Genomic DNA, 15,976 nt, shown 5'->3' with positions numbered 1-15,976 from the left:
CCATTCAACACATTGAAATTCCAGAAACTCTCCCTCTCTCTAATTCGTTGCTTTCTGTACTGTTATTTCGTTATTCTGCAGAAACAAAATTAGTAGTTCTTTCATTCTATTGATTCTTTTAGACTCAGTATTGTTTGTCCTTCGTTTGGGCGGATGCAAGCAGAAGATCTTTTGATCGGACTTCCTTAATGCTCGATACAGATTCGCTGCAAGCCGGTGTACACCAATTGGTGGGGTGAATACTGTTTTTCAGAAAACGACATTGTAACATGACACGAATCATTTTCCATCAAGTTGTTCAAGTTCCGGAGGTTCCAGATTTTACACCAACACAGTTCAACTCTTGTTGCTTGGGAAAACCAACCCTGTACAGATCGATTCTACCGTGTGCAAGAAATATGAAGTGCTCGTGTATATACAAATAGCTGTGTCTATATATTGCAATTTTTGTTTCTGATTTTGCTAGCGTGGGGCTGTTAATTAACGAGTGTTGTTATGGGGTTGTATTTTGTTATTTTTGTGCTAATGAAGTATCAAGTATAGCTTTGATGAATGGCAACAACGGCTTTGGTGGACGAGTACCTATTCAGTGGTTGTAGGGCACTGCCCTCCCAACACCACACATTTGTATGAGGTATAGACCCTAGAGAAATGTGGACGTGAGGCTGAGAGGGTTAGAGTACAACGTGGCGGTGCCCCAAGACCACCCAATAATTTTTCTTGGTGGACGGGATGGTGGTTTTAGGAAAAGAGGTTTTGGGTCGCCGATCAAAACAAAAGATGGTGGACCCGCAACACGACTGGATTTCCTTCTTTGTTGTTCTGAAACGACACTGTATAATAGCGCAGCAGCTCCTTCTGTGCTTTAAGCACGGGAGCCAACTGTGTTTTAAGCACAGCAAGCTCCCTAGATCCTACTGGAGCAAGGGTACACTCAAGTTCAAGTGTACCCTAACCATCGTTGCTGATTGAAGAGTACAGTCATAATTCTTGACTAATTCAAATGCAATTTCCTTTATGATGGGGTCGTTTTGGGTCATTTAATATTCACCCAATGTAAGCAGTGCCGGTCCTGAATTTTCGAAGGCCTAAAACAAGTCAAAGATGGAATCTTTTACAAATTTTTATGAACGATAAAAAGTAGATACATTATCTTTCCCTAAATAAATATATGTATCTATCAACACACAAAATCTCATAAAATAACCACACAATACAACATTTCAAAAGCATCACTAAAATATCTCTAATCCTAAATAATAAAAGAAACCCACATTACAAGATGGGGAATTTAAATATTCATCCTCAAACCTCATCCCACGTAAGAATTCATCCCGGTCATTTTGAACAGTTATGTTTCCATCCTTTCAGATGGTGAATTACCTATCTTACCCTTTTAATAATATATTCATATATGTTTTATTAAATTGACATCCTAAATTAGTGGGATTCAACCATTTTTTAATTTAGTAGGATTCAACCATTTCCTAATTTAGTGGGATTCAATCTCAATAATTACGGGAGATAATTATGACATATGATTTCAAAGCTTAAAAGATTCGTAATAACCAAATTTCACCGATTTACATTCGAAAATGATATTTATTTTTTCATTTATAGCACGTATTATCATGAAACCTTTTAGAACATGGTGGATTGACCATATTTTTATTTTTTGCAAAATTATCATAAATAATATTTCAGAACATATATAATATTCATACTGACCTTGTTTTTCATGCTTAATATGTCATGAAAACAATAAACCAAAATCATGATTTCTCGGTGGAACTTGAAAACCCATAACATTCCAGGAAAATAGCCCCTTTTTTGAAACATGGTGGATTGACCATGTTTTTATTATTTGGAAAATAATCTTAAGAAATATTTCGGAACATACACAATATTCAAACTGACCATATTTTTCGTGGTTAATTTATCATGAAAAATAATAAACCAAAATCATGATTTCTCGGCGAAACTTGAAAACCCATAACATTCCGGAAAAATAGCATGAAAAAACCATGAATATAAAATGTTTTATTCATGAATATACACCACGAAAAAATATGAATATACAATGTTTTATTAATGAAAACTCAACAATATGAAAAAATACATCACGTTTGAAACAAAAAACACCATGAAACGAAAAAGGTACAAAACTAACGGAGCTAACCAGCAAGAACACGAGGAGATGGAGGAGTCATCGTGGATGCATGTGGATCGGACGGAAAAGTCAAGGTCGCGGAGGCGGCGAACAGTGGAGAGGAGCTTCGAGAGGTGGGAGGTTGTAGGCGGCAATGAGTTTGTCTTGGGTTAGAATCTCCGATGGCGGGCTTGCAGCGGAGGAATCACCAGCGACAGCGGAGGAGAAGACGACAATGGATCAGAACCATATCCACTGATGTGGTTTGTCAGACCCAATAAATAAAGCAATTGCCATATTTAATTCCAATTGCAATGTGAAGGTACTGATATATATCTTTTTCTTTCCATTCATGATGTGTTTATTCAATGGGGATTTGGTGTGTATATGGAGTGGATTTTAGTTAGTTTTAAAAAGTTTTGGAAAAGATAACAAAGATTTGAATTATCCCCCTTCATTTTCAAATCATCAATCAAATCCCATTTAATTAGGAAATCATAATCACATAAAACCTAATTACATGCCACCTATTTAGGCAACATCTGTTATGCATATTTATTTGTAAGGGTACAATTGGTATTAAAAAAAAGAAAGGATGAAAACATAAGTGCAAAAAAGTCAAAGGATGGAAACTTACGAGGAGTGATGAATAAGGATGAATATTTAAAAACTCCATACAACAAGATTCCAGAAGCATCGGTTAAATCTTACTGTTTTTGTAAATTTTCAACGGCAAAAGCAATAATGAAGGCCATGCAATAAATTCTATTGAAAGCATCTCTTCATGTTACAAAGCATATTCTAACTTGGCAAGTATATCTTCAAACATCCATCGCTTGTAGAATTTAACTTGTGCACATTACATGAAAAACACATATACATATTCATCGCATGTATCTCGTTCTGTATTACTTTTCTTTAGAATTTTATAGTGGGTACCAAAATAGAAGGGGACTCTAAAATTCGTTTAGTTTAGCGAGCCAAAAGTGGCAGCACCTTGGGCTTTAGCCCAGGGCCGGTACTGCGTACAATTAATGTAGTTTTGCTAAGTCACATCATAAGAATGTGAACAGGAGCACAAGAGCGAGTGTCATTCGAAAACATCTCAAACTACTAAAACTCGTGAGAGTGAGACTGAAATCTTAAAGCGAGGATTGACAGCGGAATCAAAAAGTCCTACAAAATGATTATATGAGGTAGAAGAGTCATGGACAGATTGAACTGAATTTAGGGACGATGGAAATGATTGATTTTGTTTCTTCCTGTTCTTCTTCTTCTTCCAAGTAATAACGAGTCTAGCATTCAAGATTGAAAAACAACCAAACCAAATTTGTTGGCGTACGTATAAATGACATCAATTAAGTCGTGTACGTATTCAGAAGGGTTTTTTTTATAGTCGTATATGTATTAAGTTGGTGTACGTATATATGACATCAATTAACTTATGGTCGTGTACGTATTAAGAAGGGTTTTTTCGAAAGTTTCTTCATGTTTCCAAAGTTTGAAACATGAAAGAAACTTTCGATTACATTCATTGTGCAGCCATCACGTACTTTTGCTGCTAAATTTTTTTTTTTTTTTTAAAGAATGATATCTAATTAATGCTTTTGACATTTGGTAAGGTTTGATTATTTTTTTAGGATCCGTAGCATGTAAGCGATCCTTTTGAAATCTTGTTCATTTGATTATAGTTTTGTTTCTTTTTTGTGTCGATAAATACTTGGACTTGTTTTGAAAAAGACAACTTATCTACATTGTATTTCCTCCATAAAAACGCCTAAATGACCTCATCTTTTGTTCTCGCTTTAGGCCCCCACGCGGCATAGAAGTGGGGGCCACATGGCAGGAGTTGACCTCACCCCAAGTTGAAGCTCCTCATTTTCCCAATCATTTCCATAGAGGCGACATCAATCATATGTGTTTCTCTCTCATCCCCTCTCTCTTCCTCATCTCCTGTGAGATCTCGCTTCTAATTCCTCATTATTAAAAGTTGATCCCAGTGTTCCTAAAAGATTATCCAGACTATGCATGTCATCTTTAGACAGCAAGAATTTTGAAAAAGAGCAAACTAGTCAACCCGACGGTGGTGTGTTTCAAGTGGAGGGATCTTGTAGTTGTTTTTCACTCGATGAGATCCTAATAGCAACTAACAGGTTCGATGATGCGTATGTTATTGGGATAGGGAGGTTTGGCAAGGTATATCAAGGGTTCATCGACGATGGTGCTATGGTTTTTGCCATAAAGCGGTTGAATACCAAGTCCAAGCAAGGTGCAGGAGAATTTTGGACAGAGGTCAAGATGTTTTCAAGGCTCAAACATACTCATCTCGTTGCATTGACTGGCCACTGCAACGAGTTTCAAAAGATGATTCTTGTTTATGAATACATAGCTCGTGGGACCCTTGCTGATCATCTCTACAAGCTAAACACAACAAAAAGCAATGTGAGTATTTCTTCTCTCCCATGGGAGCAAAGGCTCAACATTTGTATTGGTGCCACCCGCGGATTAGACCACCTTCATAGTGCTACAAGTCAAAGTTTCATATATCGAGATGTGAAGATCGACCACAAACATTTTGTAGACACAAATTGGGTATCTAAGGTTTCGGATTTTGGATTATCGAAAAGCCCTACAAGTCATTCAATAACCCATATAAGCACGGACGTGAAAGGCACATTCAGGTATTTGGATCCTGATTATGCCAATACTCAAAGATTGACTACAAAATCTGATGTGTATGCCTTCGGTGTGGTATTGTTAGAAGTGTTGTGTGGAAGACCGCCCGTGGACAGAAACCTAGCTGAGGAGCAAATCAGTTTGGTCCTTTGGGCTCAACAGTGCATCAGAAAGGGAAAGCTTGCCGGAATCATTGACGCCACTCTCAGTGGACAAATAGCACCACATTGTTTGAACTGTTTTGTTGTACTTGCCAACAATTGTTTGCATAAAAGTCCAAAATCGTGGCCTACGCTGGCTGAAGTGTTGGGTAGGCTTGAGCTCGCCTTGTTATCTCCACAGAGCGGAAGAACTGAGGGAATAATGACCAAGTTTCACAATATGATGGAATGGTGGTCGAGGGAGAGGAAGGACAACAGCTCCTCAAGTACTGGACAATCAACCGATTCGCCTCAGGAATCAGATTCGAAAACTAGTTCCCGATTATACTGTCATTTCTCACTATCTAACATCCGCGCAGCCACAAAAGATTTCTGTAAGAGCTTTTTGGTACGTCATTCCGATAAGGTGCATAAAGGTCTTATCAAGATTGATGGCAAAGTTCTTGTGGTTGCGATCAAAAGGTTTAAGAAACTTAAGGCTGTTGGGGATGGGATTCTTCCAAAGAAACTGCTCTTCCACTCCAACATACTCTCACCTATAGGATTTTGCACCAAGAGAGACGAGTTGATCCTGGTCCACCATTACATGCCCAATGGGTCCTTGCAAGATCATTTGCACTATACAGATAGTCCACTTCCCTGAGAAATGCGACTTCAAATATGCATTGGAGCTGCACAAGGATTAGAATATTGGGCAAATTTCAATTTGACCCCTTATGGTTTGGGTCGGGTGCGGACACACCCCTCCTCCTTTGAATATCACCACATAACACCCTGTGGTTTGTGGACTAATATGCACATCCAACTCTGTTAACAGAACTTGCGAAATGACTCTAATGCCCTTGTGAAATTTAACACCAGGTCTTCTTCCCCAAAACTCCTATCAAAACCCTAAATTTCACACCACCACCACCACTTTACACACACCTGACACCACGATATTCTTCTTCCTCAAAACTATGAAACCCTAAATTTCACACAACCACCGCTCACACCTGCCACCAACCGGCCATAACCGTCGCACCCCACCACACAAAATCAATTCCGGTAGCCCCTAAATCCGGATCGGCGGCCTCAGTCAATTCCACCATGGCTGCCCGACACCAACGAGCTCGTCTGCCACTACGACCGTCGTAACATCTTCAGCCCCAATGCCCTCTTTACCCTGCTCGTCACTGCCATCCCAACCCCCTTCACCGGCGACCCCATCTTGTCGCCGTCTCCGCCGCCTACCACCACTACTGCGGTGGAGTAGTAATTAAGCGCGTTTCGAGGCCTTCGAGAGTTTCGAAAGGGCATGGGAGGTCGATGGGTTCAGTGGCAGTGGCGGCTGCGGTGTCGTCATTATGGTGGCGGGGTTGTGGTGGTGGGTTAGAAGGAATGGTGGGTGCGGAGTCACTGCGGGTGTAGTGGCCATGATTGTGGGTTTGTTGAGGTGCTGGTGGTGTGGTCCCATGATTGTGGCTTTGTTGACCTTTGGAAGATGGAGGCAACAGAGGAGAAGCGGATCTGGGGAGGTGGGTAGAGCAGATTAGGGTATAGGAGGGGCTGATTTGGGGAAAGGGGGAGGAAGATGGCATTTCTGTAATTTGGGGATATATTAGGGTATTTTGTTATAAAATTGTAGTCGTACTCATAGTCACTCTCAAAATAGGCGAGTGAAGCACACCTCCCGTTAAATTAGACAGAAACTCTAATTGTGCACATTAGTCCACAAACCACAGGGTGTTATGTGGTGATATTCAAAGGAGGAGGGGTGTGTCCGCACCCGACCCAAACCATAAGGGGACAAACTGAAATTTGCCCTAGAATATTTGCACTATACAGAGCATGAACTCATACACCGCCGCATTGAACCATCCAGTATTCTATTGGATGGGAATTGGGTTGCAAAAGTTACGCTTCCCAACAGAAGAACTATGACCAATATCAGCGTAGGCCCACTTAGGCTCCGTTCTGGAAACCTTCTTAAAAAATAAGTACTTATTTTGAAACTTTTAATTCAAAAATAAGAAGGGTCATTCCACAAAATCCAAATAAAAAATTCCTTTCACATTTTCAAACTCAAAAATAATGTAAATGAAAAAAAAAATTCAATTTTTTTTGCACCGTATTAAAGATCTCAATGAGATCTATCAAACAAGATCCATAGTGGTAGGAAAATTATTTGCGTAAACACATGATTTTTGAGCTTGAAATTGTCTTATACAAAAAATAAGACTGTTGCTATGATAATGGGCGCCGGTGGAGAGAAATCGTACTGGCGGCCACGCCGGGCTGTCTCTGGCCACCGGACGGCCGATCCGAGCCGTCTAAAAATTCTAAAAAAAAAACCAAGGGGGCCTACGCGAGAATCAACGGCATCGGAGGTATGTAGGGTGCTTGATCCGAGCACCCATTTTCCGTGTATATATGATCAAGCACCCTACACGGAAAATGGGTGCTCGGATCAAGCACCCTATACACCTTGGATGCCGTTGATTCCCAGTTAGGCCCCTTAATTTTTTTTTTAGAATTTTTGGACGGCTCGGATCGGCTGTCCAGTGGCCAGAGACTGCCCGGTGCTGCCGCCGATATGATTTCCCTCCCCAGCCGGTCGGTACCTATACAAATTCTTCCAAAATAAATACCAATCTTCTTATTTTCCGAAACAAGCCTTCTTATTACACAAAAAATAAATTCTTATTGTGTTTCCAGAACGGAGCCTTAGATCAACTACAATGCACTACAACTCCATATGTCATGACGATGACCAGTACTCATTCGGTGTAACCTTGTTGGAAGTACTGATTTGTAACGACCGGTTGGGTAGCTTTTTTGCTAGTACCGCAGCGGATCTCTTCTGAGACGGCATCCTCTCTTTCATCAATCAATCGCAAAATTGAAACTGTTCTACCTCTGCCGCTCCAACCTCTGGCAAACTACCATCGCCTTACTCTCTTTTCCCTCCCTAAATGATCTCAACAATAATGCAATCAGCTCCTTACCCCTCTGATTTCACCATCGTCCAACCAAATCTCCAACCCCGACACACTCACGATCTCACTCTCTCTAGACCGAAGCCCCAAGCGACTACCCTTGTCGCTTGGGGAAAACCAACCCCGCACAGATCGATTTTACCGTGTGCAAGAAATATGTACTGTTTGTGTCTGTATTCTAATTTTGGTTTCTGATTGTGATAGCATGGGGATTATGGTTGTTAACGATTGTTGACGATAGTTGTTATGGGTTTTTATTTTACAATAGTTTTCTGCTGATGAAGTATCGCTTTGAATGGCAACAATGGCCGTGGTGGACGAGTAATTGATCAGTTGTTCTAGGGCACCACAATATGGTGCCTCAACCCTCTCAACACGACATATTTTGTGAGCTCCATACACATAGTAGTGGACCTTACATAAATATGAAGTGTTAAAATATGAAGGAATTAATTACTACCTAGAAATCATGGTAAAAATTTAGTTGATAGTAATATGACCCCATCCAAAAAGAGGATTTACACCAAGAAGACGTAAAGCACTGGATGTTGGTACAAATTTGTTGTAGCTGATGAAAGAGGATTAACAGAGATGGTTCAAGTCACGTTATAATGTCGTTGTCCTTAAGACAATATTTGCCTCTACTAATTCGAGAGAATTCGGTGTGTACCGGATTACAGCGAAACCGCCTAAAAAAAAAAAAAAACACGGACGGGGCGACTTCTAGTTGCTCTCACCCCAGTTAGATCTTCTCAATTTCCTAGTCAATCCCATCTACAATGTCTCTCTTTCATTCGTCTATCTTTCTCCGTAGGCTTTACTGTGGCCATTGATAACTGTTGCTTCCCGTATGCTAAGCACCTTAACCAGTGTTGCTCAAAATTCTTCGTTCAAACTAAATACACAAGTTCAAAATTCTCTGGATATCAAAATCCATCTCTAAATTTGTTTAGTCTAACACTTTGTTGATTCCGCGTAAGACCGAAAAACTTGAAATAAATTAAGAGATAGTGAAGTTTACTAAAGAATAGCCCTCCTTCCTTAAGGCTTAAACAATTTTATATTCCAGATCATATAGTATAAGACTTTCCTAATCCACTCAATTAAGAAATGATGCTGCTATTCACAGCCCCGTATTTTCTCCCATAGCTCACTACATTTCGGTAAATAGATGTTAAAAACAAGATTATATTTCGGTAACTACATATCGAAAATATATTCAACATTCGGTGAACAACTGCTGAACATACATTTTCGGTAAATAGCTGTTGAAAAAAATATTATATTTCGATAATTGGATGTTGAAAATGTATCTCAATTTCGGTAATTAACTATCGAATATAATTGAAAATTTTTAACGGATTATGGGAGAAAATAAGGGGCTGCGAATAGCAGCGCCCTTAAGAAATGGAAATTCAAATCGAATCCTAAGCAAAAGGAAGGAAATAAACAAAATTCCAAAATTATGGCTCAGAGACACTTTACCCCCTCTAGTTATTATTTTTTGCACTTAACCCCCCTCTAACTAATGGTAACCTTCTTCCGTTTGCATTCTATTACGAATTGGATGGCAAATGTCATGTGCAAGTCACATGCCCTCCCACTTAAAAATTATGGACATTATTGCCCTCCTCTTATCATCTCCTTCCTCAAGTTTAAACTAAACCCACCTTCTACAGCCCAGCCAAGCCTCACCTCCCCTGCACATCCACACAACCTCACCTCCCCTGCACCACCATCGACCAAATCGGAGCTGACACAACAAGTAATCGAAAAGCCCCATCCATTCTCTCTCCACAAGCCCACCTACTCTCTCTCTCATGGAAATGAAAATGCTTTGCAACGGCAACTCTGTTGCTACCATCGCCGCAGCTGCGTCATCGAAGCTGACTTAGTTGGCGGAGTCGCTTAGTTCATGACTCCACAAATATCTCTCTCTCTCTCTCTCTCTCTCTCTCTCTCTCTCCTATAACTTCTCTCTTTATCTTCTATAACTATTTGTGTACAGCTCATCTGAGAGAGAGAGAGAGAGAGACCTTGGATCTAAGAATAGATCACCGCATCGATACTGTTGGAGTTTGTCCTACATCGGTTAATTATCTTCTCCAAAACTAGTATATGAGCCTGGGCGGCCTCTCCACTCTTTGCCAATTGGTTTGGAGTTTGATGCTTTAACATAGTATCAGAGCTAGGTCTTGGGTGGTCTCACCTCTCGTGGGAAAGTCTCTGTCATCTCTGTCACCCGAGTCAGTCAGTCAGATCCTGGTTTGTCACCTCCACATGCATCCGGGCTGCACGTGAGGGGAAGTATTAAACTTGTCCCACACCGTTCATCTAAGCCACCCAAGCTTGGTTAATAAATTCTAGAGGCTACTCCACCTATAGCCAATTGGTTTTAGGTTGGAACCCTTCAAGAAATCAAACATGGTATCAGAATTAGGGTTTCGGAGGCTTTTCCCCTTTTGTCTATGTCATAGTTGCACTTTCTTTCATTGTGATCCGTGTGTTCCGGATCCTTTGTTTACCTCTCCAAGTGCGAGTCGGGAGTCGCACGTGCGGTGGAGTGTTGGAGTTTGTCACACATCGATTAATTATCTCATTCAAAACTAGTATATGAGCCTGGGTGACCTCTCCATTTTTTGCCAATTTGTTTGGAGTTTGATGCTTTAACTGATACAAGAATCTTGTCAACCGTACCTTTGTCCAACAAGCTCCAATTCATCTCCCTCCTCTTCTTCGCCAACGTTCGTTAGATCTTGGGCTGTCGAGATCTGGAGAGTCTCGACTGGATTGGACCACTTCGGGGAATAGGAGGAGATAGACCCAGGTTTGTCTAACGTCACAGTGGAGAAGATAGTGGCGGCAATGAAATAATTCTGACTACGAGGTTGGCTGCGAGGTTAGCGGAGGAGGAGATAGTGGTAGGAAATAGAGGTGAATTAGCGGTGGTAGTGGGCTGGAAGGAGGTTAAGGTTTGATTGGTTGTGCAAAAGTGCTGTTCAAAAAAAAGAGTGCAGTGATTGAGTTTTTAATGAAGTAATTTTGGAAGGAGGCTAAGGTTTTAGGCCCTCTTCCACTAAGGGTTCTTAAAAAATAAGTATTTATTGTATTTTTCAAACTTAATGATAATGTATTTATCAAAATAATTTTTTGATTTTTTGGTAAATGGAGAAGAAGACAAAATAGCGAAGGAAGTGGTGCCAGATTCAGTGAGGGTGTGCGTGAGGTCTGTGTCCAAAACTGAGAGTGTAAAAGGTCCGTGTCCTAAACTGAATGGGTGTGAGGTGAGTGATATATGCCTGAGTATCCATGTCAAAGTAAAAAGGGTTGGGGTGATGGGTTTGTAAACCAATTTGAGGGGAAACTGTAACAGCATCACGCCTTACTCAAATTTAAATTCAAACTCAAATTTGAGTAAAAATTATCCAAAACACTGGTCTACTCCTTTCTCAAACTCATACCAAATTTGAATTTTACTCACATTTTGCTCCAAATTTGGTTTAAAACTTTGAACCAAATCCTTATTCAAATTTTGAAGGTTATTTTCTCCCCTCAAATTTACAACTATGTCATTAAGCCTTTACTCAAATTTATGCCTAGATTTGCATTTGTCCATTTGATTGCTTCATACCAAATCAAGTTTTTACCCAAATTTTAACTCAATTTTGGATTTAAAAAATTGAGTAATAAGTGGAGATGCTCTAATTGATACACAAACGTATCAGGCTTTTTATATTTTGGATCAATTTACACATCAAAAAGTTACTTTATTACTTTAGCTATTCACTTTTAAAATCTCTAGTGCATCAGACTCTCTGTATTAAAACTATTCTATTAAAAAATTTGTTTCTTTATTCTAAAAAAAGTGCCAAACAATCTCATTCCGAGCAACGGTTCACTTGTTATTTATTAATTATTTTTAAATATAAACAGTCTAAAAAAATCATGTGCTCCAATTTTCAATCCGTTTGAACCGGTATGGAGATCTAATTTTTTCAATTATTTTATCCGAAAGAGTTATAATTAATATTTGTCCCTAAGACTTTTATATAAGACCCTAAGAGAGTTATAAAACCAAATGAACTATAAAATATTAAGCTTTCAACAAATACTCCAAAACTACTGCACCAAATAATAATAAAGTACTGGTAGTGTGATGAACAGTGGCTCGTGGGATCAATCACTGTAGAAAAACTACAACTATTGTAAAGTAGCAAGGAAGCCACCGAGTCTCGTGCAGCAGTTTTTGTTGGGTTTTGCTCTTTATAATAGTATTGAAGGAGAAATAAAGAGAGACATGTAGATGCTCTAACCCTACCACAAGTGCATACTGAATTAGCGAAGACGAGAAGGCGAATTACACACCTGATCTGTTCCCTTCTGGTGTCGTACCGGTTACGAGTACAATCTGATTCCAATTCCATTCTGCTTTCAACTTCCAACCGATAATTCCTAAGCCGAATTCTCTACCATGGTGGAATCAAATTGGGAACAGAAATCATCGATCAGAATAGCCATGGTGGATACCAATTTGCTCGATGATTGCTCGACGATGGTACGACGATTCCTTGACGGTAGCTCTGATGGCTGTTCTATTCGACGATTGCTCCGGTGACTTGTTTGCTATGACTGTTTAATTCGACGATTGCTCCGACGACTCGTTTGTTATGCCGGGTCTGATTCTGGAATGCATGCAACTGATTAAAGAAGGCAAAATCAAGGGGTATCAAGATTAGCAAGTTCTGTTTTTCGGTCAAGGGGTTTCAAGTAGGAATGATAAATTGAACCCAAATCTATTAATAAAAAATTGTTGGGAAGTCCACTATAGCATATTTGTAACCCACTAAATTTACTTCTAAATTTCATAACCCCTCTAGTCCACTAATTAGGTTTTGGTGAGGCCTTAAGTCCAATTCAATTAAAAAATGAATTAGTTTAGGACCAAAATATCCTTACCTTTAAAAACTGTTAATCTGATATATCTCACTCCTATAAAATCTCTCATATCCCATTCCTATAAAATCTCTCATATTCACATTGTTCCCATATCCAAAAGGGAAACAGAGTCCAAACGAGAGAGAGAGAGAGAGAGAGAGAGAGAGAGAGAAGATTACCCTTTCCATACAAATCCCATATTTTTAGCCCATTATCCGTTCTACGTTTGAAATCCCAGCAGTTACGTTGGAATAAAGCGACAAAAGATTCTCCTTTTCTGATACACTGTATATAACGTAATTGTACATATATAACGTTATATACTCGTTTATCAGTTCTCATTTAACATGCGATACTTACATTTTACGTTATATACTCATTCATCGGCTCGCATTTAACGTTATATGAGTTTTTGAAATCTTTTTTATTATAATACAAGAACATATAACATTCCACGTTTACATCTGAACGTAGATATATTAACATAAAATGGTATATGTTCTATAATTTTTTTAGAGTTTCGCAGCACAAAAACTTCCATATAACATTATATTTTTACTTTATTGAATTGGTCCGCGCAGCGGCCTCAATGACTTGCTTCGAGTAACAATATATGTTCTTTTTTTATTGGGAGGTACACAAGTCAGTAGCTTTCATATAATGTTATATGTTCTATTTTTTTGGAGTTTCACAGCATAAAAACTCACACATAACGTTATATGTTTTACTTTATTGAATTGGTCCGCGCAACGGCTTCATTGACTAACTTCTGATAACCGTATATAAATAATCTTATATATGTTTACAATGCAAAAACAAACAAAGAACTTTATATGTGTATTATTTTGCCACATAAATAAATACACGCAAAAAAACGTAATAAGTGTGACAAAAAATAAACATATAGCCTTATAACATTATACATGAGATTCTATCCTTTCTAACTCTAAAAAAAATGGGAAAAAAAAGAATAGGAGATCTTGTAACTTCTTTCCCTTTGTCGTCGTCGCCTTCTTCACGGTCGATTTCACATGTAACTTAATACTCTTCACCCCTTGAACAACTGCACAAATAATAAGTCAATAAGGCCGCTGCGCGGACCAATTCAATAAAGTAGAACATATAATGATCAGAGTTTGATATAATCATATCTACTTGCAATCAAAACCCTAACTTATATATTATTAACTGTTTAATTGTGCTTTGCTAATAAGTTTCTATATATACCTTGAACTGAACTCAATTACCAACATTGATATAACCATATATAACCCTATATATTTGTTGAACAGAACGTCATATATAATATCTCACGAGATAGTAGATCGTATATAACGTTGTATAAATCAGAAACTATATATACATATATGCAAAAGCGACAGAACATCATATATAATGTCTCACGAGACAGTATATTGTATATAACGTTATATAAATCAGAAACTATATATACATATATGCAAAAGCAACAGAACATCATATAAAATGTCTTACGAGACAGTAGATCATATATAATGTTATATAAATCAGAAACTATATATACATATATGCAAAAGCGACGAAGGGCGACGATCGACGACGAAGGACGACGGCAAGGAGGAGTGCGATGTCAGCGACGAAGGGCGATCGACGACGAAGGAAGTCTGGGACGTGGGTTGATCTCTGTTTTTCGTCCATTGATCTCGTTGTTGGAGTGACGACGGCAATCGAGTGCTTGACGACGGCGACAGAGACGACGCCGGTATTTGAGTGCTTGAGGAGTTCGTCTGTGGTTTCTAATGGGAAATCGTCTGGGTTTTGTTTGTCTGGGTTTTGTTCTTTTGGAAGGGGGGGGGGGGGGGGGGGGGGGATGGATTTTATAATGGAGGAATCCGAGAAAAAAACGGGAATGGAGGAAAAAACGGGATAAAAGATTTTTTGAAAGCAGGGGTTTATTAGACTAACCAGGGTTATTATATCTTTACTAATAGGTTAGTGGACTTGTGGGGTTATAGAATTTAGAAATGGACTTAGCGGGTTTGGAAAGTGGTATAGTAGACCTGGGAAAAATTCTCCCATCTATTAATCAACTCAAATACATCCACAACAATAGACCCAACCCAGTCCATTTATTAGTTGGGTTAGAATGGGTCAAATCCATCTAACCCAGTTATTAATTGAGTTTTAATTGAGTCTTAATTAGGTCAACTTAAATAATCCAATAACTCATGAATATGACCCAACCAAAAAAAAAAAACCTTCATCGACAAAACCCCTTCATCAGTCTACTCCTGATTCTCCTCCCTCGATCTGTCGACCCCTCTCTCTCTCATCTGTGTTTGGCACTGTCCATGCATTCAAGTGGGACTCCTATTTAAGATTTCAAATTTGATCGATCATTTTTCGTTACTTTGCCACAAGAAAAACGAATGGGATGATCTAGAGATGGTAGAGGATTTAAAGAGCCTACAAAATTGGACACAGATTCAAATAATTTTGTGTTTGCGCCATTCAATGTGGGTAAATTTCATACATAATTTGATTCTCTCTGGTATTTAATTTGGACTGGACAAGATAGTCTAAATTTGAATTATTCATTGCTATTTACTGCAATTAATGGTTCAAATTTGCTCAAAGACTCGTCTCTTACCACCTTAACGATAAGGATCTTTGAGGGCAAAAAAAAACTTTAAACAAATCCGAACCATTAATTATTTCAATATATGATTCAGATTTGAACTATCTCATCTAATATAAAACTTAGACCATTGATTATTCCAATGTAGACTGGGCCACTCTGCTAAAAAAAGAAGTGGCTGCTATCCAACTTCATTCTCTGACTTCAACTCCCGGACTCCCTCCAGAGACTTCAAAAAGGAAGTGGAAGTGAAGCTTTCTTTCTTCGTAATTAGACCAATTATTATCCACTTGTTTGTAACAAATAAGAGTGACCAATATGGTAATTAAGTATACAGGAATAATTTGGTCATTTTTGTAGTAGAAGGATAGTATGGTAATTTTAGTGTACATGGTATTTTAGTCCTTTAAATTTACAGGGGTAATATGGTTATTTTAGTGTACATATGTATTTTAGTCAT

The 15,976-nt window shown here is 38.7% G+C and overlaps 1 protein-coding gene across 3 annotated transcripts in view; it reads left to right on the top strand.

Moving 5' to 3' along the window:
- LOC131315714 (uncharacterized) overlaps positions 1-15,976 on the top strand; it is a 117,241-nt gene that overhangs the window by 90,308 nt on the left and 10,957 nt on the right. The window lies entirely within an intron of this gene.

Source organism: Rhododendron vialii, chromosome 2a, assembly GCF_030253575.1.
Source record: "Rhododendron vialii isolate Sample 1 chromosome 2a, ASM3025357v1".
Taxonomy (NCBI): Eukaryota; Viridiplantae; Streptophyta; class Magnoliopsida; order Ericales; family Ericaceae; genus Rhododendron; species Rhododendron vialii.
Note: the sequence above shows the minus strand (reverse complement) of the source record. Positions and strands in the feature narration are given on the sequence as shown.